General features: G+C 42.4%; 1 long non-coding RNA gene across 1 annotated transcript; it reads left to right on the top strand.

Annotated features, from left to right (window-relative positions):
* The first annotated feature begins 2,014 nt into the window (after positions 1-2,014).
* Positions 2,015-12,644, top strand: LOC121362155. Its single transcript, XR_005956458.1, has 3 exons — positions 2,015-2,138; positions 6,624-6,760; positions 12,532-12,644. It is a non-coding gene; the product is annotated as an uncharacterized LOC121362155 (long non-coding RNA).
* The last annotated feature ends 3,348 nt before the right edge of the window (positions 12,645-15,992 follow it).

Raw genomic sequence — 15,992 nt, 5'->3', positions numbered from 1 at the left:
CATTTCTGTGACAGAGTAGTCAAAAATCTGGGAAATGCTGCTAGCTATTGGATGAACCCTTCCAGTTCTATCTTCTATGATCTCAGCATCCCATAATGCATGAGTGGGAGAAGTACCTCAGTTGTGTGGTCATGGAAAACCTGTTTCTGACCTGGTCATCTCCTCACCAAAATTTTCCATAATCTCAAAGAGTAAACAAGGCACACATTTGGAAATTAAGTCTATGAGGAAAATTAATATAGAGGGGGAAAAAGAGAAAAAGAGAAAAGAAATCTGCAGACAACATTTTCTTCTGACCCATGGACCCAATACCACAAAACTTGCAATCTCCTCCTCATACTGAACAGCCCCATTCTGCAACAAATACCTAGTTTGGCTTAGATACAAACCCAAAGGCCTTACAATTTGAGTTAAAAGAGCTTAGGGTCTTTCTTTCAAGAACAGAGTTATTAATTGATCTACTGTGCTTCAACTCTAAATAATTCTGTTCTCCCATTCAAGGAAAATTCCTTCTTATTTCAACCAAAATCACACTTATGAAGTGATCTGGGATTATTCTAGACTGGTGATTATTTCTGTGCAAGCCACCAGTTACCATCACTCTATAAAACAGAGTGCAAAACAGGCTTTTAAAAGTAAAGTCTGGAGAGGCATCAGATTGAGATGAAACAAACTTTCATTCTCCCATCATGTGGAGTTTCTCAGGGCTTGCCAACAGGACCTAGCAAAGCCAAGTATGCTAATGTCAGTAGTTTTCCCTTGCAGACAGGAGACTTGGATTGCTCCAGTACATATACACATATACAGTATAAGGAGGCACAGGACTTTTGAAGTGACCACTTCTTCCCCACACAAATCTGCTCTGTGTTCTTTTTTTCACACTCTGGGCCACTGAATACAATGCTGGTAATTGGAGGAAACTGTTTGTTTTTTTTTTTTTGCTTTTTTTCTCCTGACAGTACTTTAGAGACATTAGATTCATTATTTGAGGGTGTGTATGAGATTCTGGAAGTAGAATTTATGTCTGCTATGCTGTGAGATCTTTGGTATGATATTGACTCACTCATTGGCACCTGAGAGAGGCTTGGGGAATTCAGCAAGTTTTCAACAATCCAGTTTGAAAGATTAAACAGAGTTATAGCTCACTCAGGTTTGTCCTAATTTTATTAGATTTTTAGCATTTCTAATTGCATAAACATATGCAGCCAAGTATGCAGGTGGGGACTGGGATGATGTACAAGGACACTCAGGCTCCATAGGCAGCTAATTGGTGGACTAAGCAATAGGGCACTTGGAAAGACTGGTGTTTTTTCAGAACATTCTAGGAGAAAATCCTGTCCCCACTTAAAATGAGGTAATCAAGAGAGGAAAGATTTTAGCTATAGATTCTGTTGGAACCAGAGAAAGAGATGAGAGGAACTGATGCAGAAAGTATCCAGGATGAAGGTGGTTGTTGTGGGCAAGATTCATTACTTATTTGTCTTGGACACAGGAAAAAAGATATGATGTCTCAAGACCATAGCCTAGCTCGCCTGATAAATATGATGATAGCAGAAGGTTTTTGATCAGGGCTAAACACAAGACAAGCAATGGTTAACAATTTCAGATAATAGTAGGTCAAATAAGAAGTAATTTTGTGTGAACATTATTATTATTAGCAAATGCTAAGCTGTAATGTTTTCAGTGATATTTTATATTTTGTTTTAGAAAATAAATCTGTTTTTTCTATGTATAGGAGAACTCTTGAGCCCCAAGCTAAAGTATGCTATGGTAAAGTGACATCAGCTGAGGTACTGGCCTGGCTGTTTATGTGGGTTTATTATTTCTCATGAAATAATACTGCTATCCATATTTGTTAAGGGGATGCTGCTGTTGACTTATTTTCTACAATCAAAACAGAAAGAGGAGTAGGAGGGAAAAGTCTACACTCTGGGTTTTGCTCTGCAGTGTTCTTTATCTCTGATACAGCATCTACACTATGAAATTCACCCTGAATGAATGGACACTCAGATGCCTTCACTTCCAGCAGAGAGGACACAACTTCAGGCTGAATTAGGCCATTTGGAGAGGTTTACCAAAATCTCCATGGGTTACAGACACAAGACTTTTCTCTCACACTGGTCTGGACTGAGCACTTGGTGAGTAAGTAAAATTTTACTTTTTTCCCTTTTGAAAAGTAGAATAAGCCAAAGAAGTTGGTCACATAGTTGGACCTGGACTTCCCAGCAAAAGACTCTAAAAAGTCAGAATGTTTAGTAAACAGATCATGAAATATTTTCTAGAAAAAAAAACAAAAAAAAACCAAAAAAACCCCACCAAACAAACAAACAAACAACAAAAAACAAAAACAAAAACAAAACAAAACAAAAAAACCACCAAAAACAAACCAAAAAACAAGAGGGATTTAATAATGCTGGGGTGAAGTTTTCTGTTAATGACTTAATTTTCTTCCTCCTGTTTAGGCAGTAACATGTGAACTCTGACCACATCACCGGTGTGAAATTGCTGATTAACCTTTTGACTCTGACAATTGGGACTTCTCTCAACACCAACTGGTAATGCAGAAGACCATTAGTAGTTAATATTGGGACATCCCAGCTCCAGATGTCAAAAGGTTAATGAAAATTCAAGTATCTTGCTTTTGCTGGGGAACTTGGAAACCTTCCCCCCAAAACAGTTCATTTTTTCTGATAAATAAGCCAGACTGTTTGAGCTGAGAAAGACGGGTGTTTTGCTAATGTGTACAGCTGTTAATTGAAAAAGATTTGGGTATGCTTGTTCTTCTGGATGTAGATAAAAGAGAGATTTGTTGGCGAACTTAGTCTTGAACACCCCTTTGTTCAAATACACTACATAATAATAACGCTTTGTTCTTTCTGTAACAGCCATGGAGGGATTTTGAGTGGAATACTCATTTTCTTTAAGCCATATCTGCCAGTAATCATTCCTGGCTTAAGACCAGCTGCCGTTTATGTGTTTTATGAAAATATAACAGTTTTACACTCAAAACTATTTTCTTTTTAGGTAAAAGCTTCAGCACAAGCTGGTTCCCCATATCTACCATAAATGCTATTTATCACAGATTTTGGTCTTTAAAACAGAAAGATAATGTTAAAACATTTTGATTCCCCTTTCCTTGCTGCTATCATTCACAACCCATCTTTTCTAATTATGGTATTAGGACATTTACATAACCGGGAAAAGGGTCCTTTAACTACATTTCTATTATGTTTGGCACTTCTGTGAAAGGATATTATATTCATGTGCATTAGAGATTGCTTATAAAAGATCAAGACAATAATAGCAGATCAGACGATAAAGGTTCCCTTTTCTCCTCCCAGACAGGCTGTCTCTGACAGAAGAATACAGTTCATCAAAAGTGTCTGCAGGTTGTCAAACTCAGTGAGATTTGGGGACACTCGGAGGCTGTCATGGCCAACAAGAAGATTTTCTGTAGGGTTCTGCCATCATTCACCCTCAGGAAATAATCACTCACTACATTCTGCATGCTCTCATGATAGAGGTCTATTTGAGAGAAAAGAGCCATTTTATCAAAGGACAATATATCCCTTCTCTTGGTCCATGTAGCTTCCATTATCAGACCATAATAAATCATATTTATGTTCTCAGTTAATAAGACTGATTACAATGCAGGTTACAGGCATGGGAAAAGAAAATCAGGTGAAAAGATGTTTTAATGAAAATATGATAAGCAAACAGCTTCTTGTGAGCATTTCAGGCTGTTATTTGTAATGATCACAGGCAATTTTTGATACATCTTCTTTAGCAATGGTTTAAGCTGCATAAATTGGCTTGCCACTTTATACGCTGAAATAGGAAGAATCCCAGTGTCCTTCTTATGTTGTCTAGAATCATTATATACATTATAAGCATAAAATGAGTTTAATGTATGTGCTTTGAAAAGAAGGGGAAAACAGAAAATCAGGGAAGACTGATTTTAATGCTGCTCAGAATGATTTTGAAATTTTCTACTCATCTTTGTTACTAACGGTGCATTTTCCATGAAATTTAGGAATGACATGTACTGCTTTCATCTCCTTAAAATTAATATACTGTGCTCTCTGTTTTTCTCAATTTCTTCAAAGTTCTTCTTAGAGCACTGTGCAAAGAGACAGGGAGAAATTCTCCACTCGAAGTGTAAGCATATCTGCTGTTAATGCTGAGGGGAGTTAAGTGTCTGCTTCTACAGGAGAATACACCCCTGAAGTGTTCCTGAAGGGCATCCTTTTAAAATGGTACAAGAATGTTTAATTTTGGCACATATGATGCATTCAAGGGCCAACTTCCACAGATTTTTTTAAAGTGATTAAGGCAATTTTTTATTAGGGTAAATATTATGATATGATTTCAGCATATAAGTGCATAGAGGGAAGTGGCTGGTGGACTGTCTTGCTGTCATCTTGCGAAAAGTCTTATTTTGCTATTATGTTCAGCATCATCCTTTCAAGACGAAGTTAGAAATTTAAGGAATAATTTCCTCCTGCCAACAGATAATTTTGACTGGGTCTCTGAAATTCTACAGCACTTGCAAAACAATGGTGACAAAGACTCCTTGGTGTTGTGTCTGCAGGACCTATTCTGCTCTCTGGTATCTCCCTAAAATAGTTCTTAAACAAATTTTAAAGCTTTGTATTTGTCCTCGCCCTGGAGAATGGCCATAAAATTACCTTAACCCTTTTAGGACACTTCAAAAGAGCAGTACCCATATAAGAAACAGCAGACTGCTCTTCAAAGGCAATATCCTGATATGACAACAGATGTAGATAATGTACTTCATGATGGAACTGCTTGATACAGAGAAAAACATGTTGTAACTGCCTTCACCATGAAAGAGGTTTAAAAACGCTGCCTGCCAACTCCACAAAAACCAGAGCTGCTATTTCGGTTAAAGGCCAGTGGATTGTATTTTTCACGTCAGTTTTCACTAACCTCAAACATCACTGTTATGACAGACTGTCATCCAACCAAACCAGCATTCTGTTGCCATTCAAGCAAGCAGGAAAAAAGCAAACACGAAGGAAACTTAAAAGTCCAAGTAGTAATTGGGGGGTGCATGTGAGTGAACTACTTTTGTGTAACAATACTGATTACTGAAAATGAAACACTTAAAAGAAAATAAACAAAAAGCAGTGCTTTCTGAGCCAGTGGTGTTTTCTTGGCTGGCAATTTCTCTTTGTTCTATTTCATGACACTAGGCTCAATGGTTGAAGGGGTGTTGGGGCCAGATGTCAATCACAAAGTCTGACGTAAACAAAAATAGCTAAAAAGGCATGCCAGCATCTTCCTTTTGTTTTGCCATTAGCTCCATTTTTCTTTTCATAGGCTGACAAAAAATTACTGCCTCCAAGTGAATTCAGTAATGTCACTATATATCTAATATCTAGGAGACCTTTTGTTTTAGCTTTACTGGGCTTAACCACAAAAGACACTTGACATTGACAAAGAATCTGTCAAACATACAATGATCAGTGCAATGAAACCTCTCATGACAGAAGGGCACTATTCTGCCTCCCCCTTGCCTCCAGCAGCAGCCTGTCTGAGCAAAATATGCTGGAGCACATGTAGCAGCTGAACCATTACAGAGCAGGCCAGAAGCTGAGATGTGTCTTGTTTAAATTGTCATAGCATATTAGTATAATTAAAACTGCCAAAAGAGTAGAAAAGATAGATGGAAATGTTACATTACTTGTTTCTAGAGATTAACCCCCAGCCAGAACTGAAATAGAGAGACATGTTTTGGATTTCTTAGAGCTCTGATATGGAATAAAACAAGCCCAAGAGTACATCTCTCAAAGTGCGAGACATGAAGTCATAGTTCCTATATTTACACCAAAAAAAGCAGAAACAGCGTTTCAGACAGACACTTTGTTTCCTCTGTAATTACAGCTCCCGTTGTGGCTGTGCTCTGCAGAGCAGTTGTATCATCTCTCAGCTAATTCCTTTCCACTCCCCTCTGCCTTTGTGCCTGCAAGGTCTTGACACCTCTTGGGCTTGCTGATGAGCCGATGTCACCGCTCTTCGCCCTGTCCCCATCTGTGGCCTTGGCTGGTGCTGCAGGTACCCAGCCTCACAGCAGAACACGGTGAGCATGGTCCAGGTTCTGGGCCTCAGCAATGCCCAGCAGCAATGGTCAGGAACTCATCCTGCACAGGTTTCATCCTTTGGGCATGCTCCTCCCTCGGGAAGAGAAACAAATGTCTACTGTAGGCAGGCACAGATAGACCAGCCCATAGACTGCGCTTGAATCCAGTTCCCTTGTGCACAGGAGAGCCAGAAAGGGAAGATTTAGACTGCTTTGCCTAAGATGTTTCTGCTTCTCATTGCAAGGGAAGATGTTTGAACAATGGCTTCAATTTAAAATCTGACCTTTCAAATGCCAAGCTTTATGCTTGTCTTTGTGTTGAATGTATAGATAAAACATATGGCTTTCTAAAATTGACCCTGACAATAATGTTCTCTTCATCAATGAGATGTTTTCCTTCCCATGCATCGTTACCTCTCATAACTGTTCAGGACAAACCAGTTATTATCCCAATTTATAATTAAGCCCTGAGTTATATCTGGTGGTGAGAAAATGATTTAAAACCTGTGTGTTCATTCAGTTGTAGATGTTGGAACTCAATTTATCCAGAAGCTGGGGACGACCTGAACTGGCTCCAGCCATTCTGAAAGAGAGAAGAAGCAGCACAACTGCCCTCTAACAAAAATGGTACATTCAAGGGGAAGCTTGAGGATTCAGGTAGGACTCATGCTCATTTCTTCTAGTAATTAATGAACTTCACAGCTTTGCCTCATTTGCTGACTTGCTTTAAGTAGAAGAATGTTAAATGTGAGCCTTTAATTTTAGGTTCCTCCATATTTCCTGTATTTCCAAAATTTAAATCTTAGTTAATGACTTCTCCATGTAGCGCCCGTAGATGTGCAAAACTAGTAAAAAATATGTTATCTGCATTTAGTGTTGGCTTTTGGAACCCTCACCACCAAGTCACCTCTCTACTGCACCTCACCTCACATGCATTTCTGTGTAGTGCCAGGAGAAGAATGGAAAATAGCCATGAAGTAAAAGCAGATTCTGCTCCCATTAAAGGCAATGAAAACTGTGCTTTTACTTCTAGTTACTCATAATAGTGGAGAAAAATGAAGTGGAAACAAGAACAACAAAACACCTCTGCCAGCTATCTACAAGCTAACCAAGGCTTCCACTAATGAGGTGCTCTGGCATTTTAAGAAAGACAGGTTCTCCAGAAATGGAAAAAATATGCTGAGTTTTTCCTTCAGTTCTGAAAGGCTAGTGAAAGAATAACAAATTGTATATCAAAAAAGGGATGACAGTCAAACTTTTAATGCTGTCTGTGCTATTAAATACCTAAAGATGCCCATACATTTTCTTGTAAATTAAATGCTTTTACATACATACTTGGCAGCTTATTATATTGATACTTACATACCCCACCTAATTATTGACTGTATTTACAGGGTCCTTTAAATGACCATAAAATTTTTGAGAAAGTTAGTAATATCAAATTACAATAATGGAGTAATTTTCAGGTCAAATTTTCTAGACGAGTCTATACCATGGACAATCACACAGTCTATTAAACAGAACAGTACAGTTTGTGGAAAAGATAATACTCCAGATCATGAGATAGCACCAGATTTCACATTATGATTTCCAGATGTCTTTGTGAGCTTAATGCATACAGCATCGGTTTAAGTCTAATCTGCATGGCAGAAATGCAAGTTGTTCCAATTTTCTCCTCTCTGGGGCTGTATGGAGAAACAGGAGGGCATTGTTCTGCTTCTTTGGAGAGAGCAGTTTACCCGAAGGACAGGGAAGAGTCACACCTAGCAGTGTCCACGTCCTCATCTGGCTGCAAAAAGCTGGCAAATCTGCCCCTGACCTTTATCCTCCCACCTCAGCCGCCCTTTTTCTGCATGCTTGTCTCCACACGGTGTCTCAGTCACCCCAAGACATTGGACAGAACTGGCCTCCCTGTCCTGTCCCCTGCCCTAACCATGGAAGCATCAACATCCTCTTTTGTTTAGAATGCTGAAAAGATCTGAGTTACAGCAGCCTGTCACAGCTGTCAGGCTTCTGTGACAGCCTGGTTGTATTATTCTAAGCAGTGTGTGTAGATTCATTTGAAGGGAGAGAGAGGGTGGAATTTGCCAAACTGCACATCATATGTACTCACTAGAAGCTCCTGCAGTGAGTGTCTGTGCAAACAGAAAGCAGCTTCCCAGCTGTTTCCAGGGTGCAGCTTTGGAAACAAAGTTCTCCAAGATCCACTGTAAAGCAGCATACTGCATCAGTTTCCCGGACCAGGGACGAGGTGAAGTCACAGCACATCAGTGGCAGCCTGGGGGATTTACAGCACTTTGCAAAGGGCAGCCCAGTATCCTCCTGTTCCCAGAGGGGCACAGATGTCCAGAAGTTTATGGTGGGCCACACATAACTATAAACATGAAATAGCATTTCCTCTGCTACATTCCTGCTGGAGAGTATTTTTCTGGTACAGGTAGGTGGGCTAGATAACAGCACAAGGATCTGACAGGACGTTTGCTTTTCAATTCTAGCACTGTTGGGCTGGGAAGTGAAAAAGAGCTCTGCAAACAGAACAGGTGTCTGACATGACAGTGCAATGGGAAAAAAAGGCTCAAGGCTACTTTTTCTCTACAAAAATCTCTACCAAAAAGTACCAGTTTGGGGCTTTATGAATTTCTCTCTGGAATCAAATATTCAGTGTGAATTTACAGTGTGTAAGGAAGGAGTATTTTAGCTCCTTCAATCCTGTGTACAATACCTCCCAGGGTTTCAGTGAGGATTTTAGCATCTCTTGCAGTCTTCAAATGTTATGCTGTGCAAGGATGTGCTTATACATAATTTTGTAATTGAAATGGCATGTTTACTGTTCTATTTCATGCTTGATTGTGTTTTTTAAACACCTTTACTCATGCTGTTAGAAGTGAGATTATAATTAAAATGTCCTGTTGAACACCTTGTTCAGTTCAATGAAGGCATAATAGAAGTATAAATACTTGTTCTGTTGATTCTGTGATGTCAGCACAACAAATGCAGTAAATGTCATAAAACAAATCTCCCTTTCACCAAAGCATCTGTCAGAAGGGAAGGGAAAACAGAATCTGCGACTGGGCAAAGAGGGGCCCTCCCCTCTGGAAAAAGGAAATACCTTGAGATGTTATCTGTGATATAGATGTGTTAACTAAGGCATGGAATGATTGATTGATTGATTGATTGATTGATTTAGTCAGTTATGAGGAAAAAAGAATCAGAGGGGAATTTGTTCCTCTACTCACAGTCCCTTGGCCTAAAGACTAAGTAGCACTTTCCCCTACACTTGCCATTAGGAAATGCTGTGTCTGCCTGTGAAGTGTTAAGGAGGAACTTATAGTTCTTAATTCTATATATAGCAACTATATTTCTTATATTTCTTAATATTCCTGTTTCCTTAAAATATATACAGATATGCAGACTTCAAGTCTTGATGGTGGAGTGGAACTACAACATAATGTCCAAACATTTCTAAGTCACTGTCCAGTGGCTTCAGAACTTTTGCATAGCAATAATGGTTTCATTTTCTTCATGTTTTCTCTTGCAGTCTGAGTTACCACCAAGGATGTGATATCTAACCTTTCTGGCAGGCACATGTTCAGTCTTAAGGAGCTTTAAGTTACTTCACAGCTTGAAATTCCATGTAAGAAGTGATGTTCCAACATCTAGTCTAATTGATGCTTTCTTGGGCAATTTACTTGGTTACCTTGGCTCAGTTTCCTCCTTTGAAAAATGGGGAGAACAATGTCTGTGTTCCTTATATATAGGACAGTCCAGTCCAGACCAGAAAATGATTCAGCAGCAGCAGGGATAAGGCTACAGGACATAGAACATGCAGGACAAAATGGACAAGAATGTTGTCAAGCAGGATTGCAACAAAACTTGGTGTATTTGAATGCCTCATTATATGTACAGGTGCAGCTCTACACACCCACACATGCTTCATTTATTTGAGTATGTGATCATATAAATGCCTGCAGGTGTGATACAGAAGAGATACCCATGCTGAGGCATGAATATGGAGTTCCACATCTGTATTGGCTGCCTGGCTCACACAATGAACTAGTGCAGTCAGTGAGTTCTATTTCCACCTCCTGTATGCACTTCAGAATTAAAAGCAAAGGCAAGTCCATCCTGGTAACTACATTTAATAGGATGTTGTGGTGTAGAACTAAAATATGTGTATGGGTCAGTCATCATTACCTCACTGTGTTGCACATTATTTACAAAATTAGGACAAAACTAATTTCAGATAAAAATGGCCACATCAATTAAATGTATGGAAATAAATCCATGGCGTTGGAATTTAATATGTCTTTTGGGACACCTAAAACTTCAGCTGGGCTTCGGTGCAGTGGCTGGTTTCTCACTTCTGGCACACACAGAGATGGCTCCTTGTCTATAATACTGTCAGATAGTCCATAACACATGGGGTGAAAATCGTGCCTGCTGCAAAACCATGCTTCTGAATCCACTGACTTGCTTACATGTAAAAAAGTATCAGCCATGGCATTACACTTATGCAGCTGGTTTCATTAAACAATAGCATGATGCTAACTACTTGGCGACAAACACCCTCCTTTCAGTGTCAAAAATGTAAAACAGCTAAGGGATATAAACTGGAGGCAACCTTTTGCATGTAATTGCTGCCTGCAGAGACTTAAGGTTGTCAAAGTTTCCTACCTTTTATAAGGCCTTTAGTGATCACTTTTGTTTCCCAAAGATAAAAATAAACCTACCAAAGTTCCTTTGAACATTTCAGCAGCTTTTCATAGTGTTAGCTGTGATAGTAATGGTGTCACCTTCCTAATAAGGATGTATACAAACTGTGTTGTAGGAGTCCCTGCTGCTTTCTTTGTGGAAATTATCTCAGATGCTTTGGGATTATTCGGGAGTAACTTCTTTTTGCACCATGATTTCACAGAGATCTTCTCTGTAATCTTCTCTTCAGCATATTCCTTTGAAGATCTAGGGAGAAAATGTGGTGCTTGAGCATTCAGTGAAATCTGGTTTGCATCTCCATCTAGCTAAAGTCTGCGCTGTCCTGTGACAGAAAATGTGAAGGGACCATAGTGCTCAAAATTCAGCAGAAACTTTACATAGTGTTGTCTAGGCAAAAGGAATAATGAGAATATGGTCAATTGAGATTTCATAGGAAGCAAAGGAGAAAAGAAAGCCCAAATTTTTTTCAGGACTGAATGTCATTGCCTTGCCCAGAGGGACCCCTATGGCTGCCATCCACAGCTCACAATGGCAAATGTACTCTGTGCAGTGACACAGGCAAAGGGAACACAAGTGGCTGGCGCAGTGGTAGAAATAACACCGTGCTAATGAAGAGTTTTGTGCAGGCACATTTAACTCCCTCAGAATTAGCCTGGGTATCTCTCCATGACACAATTGTTTTAGACTCACAGCATGTTGCAATTTTTAGGCTCTGGCAGGCTCCTGTGTAGGAACTGTGTCCAAGAGCCTTTATTTCATCTGCTCCAATTGGGAAGAGCATGGCAAGTTCTTTTGGTTGAGACTTTGCTATAACGATCTGAGCTTTAGTCACTGTGAGACTGGCCCTCTGTAAAGCATTCACTCAGTGTTACAACCAGAGACAACTGAGCTCCAAAAGTGAGTGCAGGCTGTGTCTACTTATTAAGTAAAGGAGCATGTGGAGAGCCCATTACTCAGTAATTGGTGCTTGCTGCCAGTTAGCATTCACCAGGACTTCCAGGATTTGTATAGACCTTACAGTCCAGAATGGCCTGGGATTGTTCTTGCCTTATTTGCTTCCACTATAATCAGCTGGTGGCTCTCTGCTTTGCAGAGCTACCAAAACCAGCCTGATCAGACTGAAAGGCACCTGGAAGTACAGGATGTCCCCAAGGAATTCATCGAGAGGGACATGCAGGTCTGAGAGATTTTGTGACTAAGGTTGTGTTCCACTTTTGTGAGCTTGCAAGTTTCTTCCCCTGCCATGGAAGAAGAAAATGATGACTGGGACTTGTGGGAGGTGATACAAATGCCTGCTTGATTGTGTAAAACATTAAATAGGTCTTTAAAGATGAGGCCCTCAAGTGTCATGTGGCTCTTTAGGTGAGACAAACTGCACTTTGGTATGGGGAGACTTGAGACACAGTGTGGTAAGTCTTTACAGAAAAGCCTACATAGACATTTGACAAAAACACAGCTCTGTGGGGTACATGGCACTTGCAGCTTTGTCGTGGGGAAACCTTTTGTTGTCCTAAGTGCTGCTGTTGCTCCAAGGAGGTGGCTTGGTTAGGTTTTGGATAGGTGTCCACAGCCCCTGGCAGGGCTGGCGGGCTCAAGCAGCCTACTCTGCTGCCCAGGAGCAGGTGGGCTCAGGGAATGCAGGGGGAAGAAAGGGGCTCATTCATATGCCTATTCCCTACAATATTGCAGTTATTTATTTATTTATTTATTTACAGCACAGGCAGCGTTAGCCCCAGAGGCTGACAAGGCGGTTGAATGTATGCACACAAGCTGCTCTCCCCAAGCCGGCGGGCTCTGCCAACACCTGAGAAGTGAAAACCTGTCTGCGCCGCAGGTGAGAAAGCAAATAACGCAGGGTGCCGCCGCGGGAGTACCGCCCGCCAGCGGGACTGCCGCAGCCACGTCCGCTGCCCCCCGCAAGGGCGGCCCAAGGCCCGGGGCCGGGGCAGAGCCCCCGGGGCCGGGGCAGAGCCCCCGGGGCCGGGCAGGGCCCATCGCGGCCCCGCCGCCGCCCGCCCCGCCATCGGCGGCCCCGCGCGCCGTTCGCCGCAGCGCCCGCCAGGTGGCGCCCTTGCTCGCCGAGTGGCATGAGGGCGGGCGGGCCCGAGAAACGCACGGCGCCCACCCCCCTGCCCGCCCTGCTATTTCGGCAGCATTATAACCGAAGTGTTTTCAACTTATTATTATGCATGAGTAAAAATTCCATGAATGTGTAACATTTTCGCCTGTATTTCCCTCTTTTATAACATCATTTAAATTCCTCATTAATAATTTAGCAACGTTCTGGATTTTAATCACTTTTCTCATCCCCGCGGTCTCTACCCGAGGCAGCGCTCTCCTCCCCACCTGAAGGTGACATGGAGGCCGGGCTGGAGCCAGGGGCACCCGCCCCAGCGCCCTGTCCGGCTGCAGGGTGTTTCCTTCATCAATTGAAAATCCAAAGTTTACCAAACCTAAGGCTTGAGTAGGTTACCATGAGTGAAAAAATAGATATATTTTTTTCATCTGAGTTTAATTATGGTGGTATTTGTTTGATAGCTTGTTACTGTAAATAAAAGAGATAAAAAGAGCCCTTCACTCGAGCAGCTTCAGAGTTGTGAAATATGTACCTAATTAAAACTATTGGTGTAAGAGGCTAATAAAGCACATGTGCCTACTAGATGTCTTATTCTAATGAATCTCGGCTAACATACTCTGAGCGATGTATTTTGGTGTTGGTAGTAAGAGCTGAATAATTACGGAATTTATCATGAGGTGCTCATGAAGAACCACAGGGGTCTGGGAGGGTAAGGGGAGGGAAGGAGCCGCAGCCCCACGGTCGGGTGCAGCAGGAGCGGAGCCCAGGCTCCCCCCAAGCACAGGGGCTGCCTGCGGCCCCCAGGGTGGCCGCGGATCCCCGGGCCAGGCCCCGCGGCCTGCAGCTGTGCGGGCGGGGCGGCCCGAGGGGCGGCATGAGGCGGCTGGGCCGGGCTGGGTGCGGGGGCGAGAGTGCTGCCCCTGGGCGCTCCTCCCCAGCCAGCTCCTCACCCCCTGCTTTCCCCCTTGTTTTCGCCTGGCACGGGTGAGGAGCGGGCCACAGCATGCGCTCCTCAGACTCCCAAACCCAGTGCAGATGGGTTGTCTAAAGCATTTCAGATGGAGTTTTGGTCTTGTGCCAGCAGCTAATCAAAGTCTTAATTCTGGAGAATAAAAAGGCCGGGCTTTCCAAGCTTCCTCCAGCTGGTTTGTGCCGGGGATGTGGACTGCCGGGGCTGCTGAAAACCCTTTTGCTGTGGGTGCTCGCAGCGCCACGGGCGGGGCCCCCGGTGGGGCTGGATGCAGGGCTGGCACAGCTCTCACTCGCCCTGTGCAGCCAGGCTTGGACTTAGCTGCTCCGGCTGGAGGGGTCAGCTTTGACAGGCCTGCGGACAGGCACCCTCCCATCCATCCCAGTCTGACCTGTAGTGAAGTCAGGCACGTGAAAACGTGTGTGTCGGGAACCCCTGCCTGAGATACGAGCTTTGCCCTTTGGAGCAATACAGGCTTGTCAGGAGAAAGGGTATGTACCGAGAGAAGCTGGGCAGTAATAAAGGGGCTGGTTAAGCAGAAAAAGAGCCCTCAGACTAGCACATATTTTTATTGCTTTTTTTGCAACAGAGCAGTGAAAACATCCCAAGGCGAAATGTCTATTGTAGGCTTTCGTGTAGTCCCCAATAACAAGTATTTAAACGCTTGCACGTGTGTGTGTGTGTCCTGCCGGCGTCCCTCGTGCAGCGGCACTGCGGGCGGCCGCAGGGGCTGCTGCGCTGGGCTCTCCCATCGTAACCTGGCGCCCAGAAAATCTGCGGGGCCCCAGCCACGCCGTGCCTCATCCCACGTGAGGCTGCCGGGCTTTGTGTACAGCCGAGCCATCTGGGCTTTGCTGTCTGTCCCAGAGTCAGATCTGATGAGTTCAAATGACTCTCTGCAAGTGTGTGGTAGCTGCAGCTGCTGAAAGCGCTCCGGCAGTTTCTGATCTGCACATGAATTTGGAGGTTTTTTTACAAGTGCTGCATCGGCAGTTTTTCTGCAGAATGAAATTTTCACTATTGCTGGTATCAGCTGGAGAGACGGGTGGAACTTGTTATCTTCCTTGCAAAAATCTACCTTTTCACAGGGAAGAGATCGTTTTTTGTGGTTGTACAATCTGTTAATGGTGTAGATTGAGAATAAGATAGGGAAGAACTAGTCTGTTTCTGTCTTTGTCCCTGACTTACTGTTTGACCTTAGTAAAGTCTCTTGGTCATCCTGGTTTCTCTAGCTGTTTAAAAAAAAAAAAAAAAACTGCTCAAAATTATTTTATAGCTATATCAAAAGAGACAGTCATCAATATCTAGAAGTGGCTGTAAAATTAATTTCAGGTGAAAGTGTCATACAAACAGTGTCTGTTCTGCTTTCTCAGAGACCTGTAAAAATCTGGCTTTTCCTGCTGAGAGAATTTTTTCCATGTTGCTCAATCAAAGATCATTTTAATATATTTTTCTGCCTTTCAGATACACCTCAAATATTTGTGTCTCTACAATTTTCATGGTCTCATATCTTGTCTCTGTATAAAATGTATGTTGTCAGCTAAGGGGAATGCTTTTTCTTTCAGTTTCTTTGTAATTACCAAACATATTTTTAACCTGTTAAAATATTTCTTCGTTGTCGGCATGATGTGGTATGGTATTGAAACCTCATTACTTTGCAACAAACCTTCCTGTCCATTGTGTTTACCTTCTGGTAACATTTGAAATAAGAAACCACCAACAGAATGAGGGGATACTTGCACTGTTGGGTCCAGTGTGACTTTGCATATGAAAATATGCAAAATTAAATTACACTCTCATGTAGCTAAGAGAGAAATATAATCAAATTGTTTCTGCTGGCTTTTCTTCAAGGCAGAAAACCTGTGTGTGTTTTCTAGACAAGCGTTATTTGTACTATGGTCTGGGACCTGGCAGCAGGGATTCCTGTGCCCTGTGCAAAGTTATTTTGGTTTCAGCACGACTCCACCAAGAAACCCCAGCATAGAGGATTATCCCCTTTTAGAGGGCAGTGAGCTTGGGTTCCCAGCAAGGCCTAGATTTGAGGCACTCTGAACTAAAGTTATGGATACAACCAGAGCAAGAAGAGCCAAACTCAGTTACTCTAACAAAGACAGAGGCTGCAAGTAAAC

The sequence above is a fragment of the Pyrgilauda ruficollis genome, unplaced genomic scaffold (genome assembly GCF_017590135.1).
Source record: "Pyrgilauda ruficollis isolate IOZ18807 unplaced genomic scaffold, ASM1759013v1 scaffold6, whole genome shotgun sequence".
Taxonomy (NCBI): domain Eukaryota; kingdom Metazoa; phylum Chordata; class Aves; order Passeriformes; family Passeridae; genus Pyrgilauda; species Pyrgilauda ruficollis.
This window is presented reverse-complemented; position numbering and strand designations above follow the sequence as displayed.